Below are 1167 nucleotides of genomic sequence, written 5' to 3'. Positions count from 1 at the left end.
CTGAGCTGCAGAGGTCTCCATTACAAAGAACTGATGAGGCATGTTGAGTGACTTTCTGTGTAATTTCCCTGCATGTATTAATTCCTTCTATGTGAATGAAGACAGACAGAATTGGTGGGTGTACAATCTAGGGAGGATAGCTTTAACTACTAAGCATTCAGTTTCCAATTAGCAAACTCTCCTATGCAGATATGTGCAATCCTAGTTGACACGGTTAAGACAGCTGAGAGGTTTGAGACACAGGCCATTGGTTGTAACTCCATGTGTTATCGTACAGCACTCAATGGCTAATATTTTACATAGTACAAAGTCATGCAGTGTCTTATTAATGGCATTCTCTCTACCAGGGAATGCCTACTCCATTTCAAAGTCAGTATAGCTAAATGTTCTTCCAATTATTTTTATCATTTTAAAACATTAATTTTGGGTATCATTTTAAAAATTTGTTTTCTTTAAATGCATTACTGCTATTTTTTTTGTTTTTCAATGTTTCCCAGTTTAAGAATTTCATTCCATTTTTTTTTCTTAAGGGCTGTTTATTTATATATTTATTCATGTCAGTTTAAAGCAGTGCTTCTCAACCTTGGTGGTCACGGCTCCCTTTATGGGATCAAATGACCCTATCACAGTACTGGCCTAAGACTATTGGAAAGAGCAGATATTTATATTATAATTCGTAAGAGTAGCAAAAATATAGTTGTGAAGTAACAGTAAAAATAATTTTATAGTGGTGGTGGGTCACCACATCATGAGGAACTATATTAAAAGGTCACAGAAGCTGGGTGGCAGTGGCTCACGCCTTTAATCCCAGCACACGGGAGGCAGAGCCAGGTGGATCTTTGTGAGTTTGAGGCCAGCCTGGGCTACAGAGTGAGTTCCTGGAAAGGCACAAAGCTACACAGAGAAACCCTGTCTTGAAAAACCAAAGTAAGTAAATAAATAAATAAATAAATAAATAAATAAATAAATAAATAAATAGAAAATAAAAGGTCACAGATTAGGAAGTTTGAGAACCACTGGTTTAGATCAATGCCTTCTGTAGCTCAGGCTTGCCTCACACTGTCTGATTGAGGAATGCTTTGAACACCAAATCCTGCCTGTGCTGCCCAGTACTAGAAAGACAGTCCTCAACACCTTCTAGGCTAGGCCTCGACTGGTCTGTGGGAA

The sequence above is a fragment of the Peromyscus leucopus genome, chromosome 16_21, assembly GCF_004664715.2.
Source record: "Peromyscus leucopus breed LL Stock chromosome 16_21, UCI_PerLeu_2.1, whole genome shotgun sequence".
Lineage (NCBI taxonomy): Eukaryota > Metazoa > Chordata > Mammalia > Rodentia > Cricetidae > Peromyscus > Peromyscus leucopus.
This window is presented reverse-complemented; position numbering follows the sequence as displayed.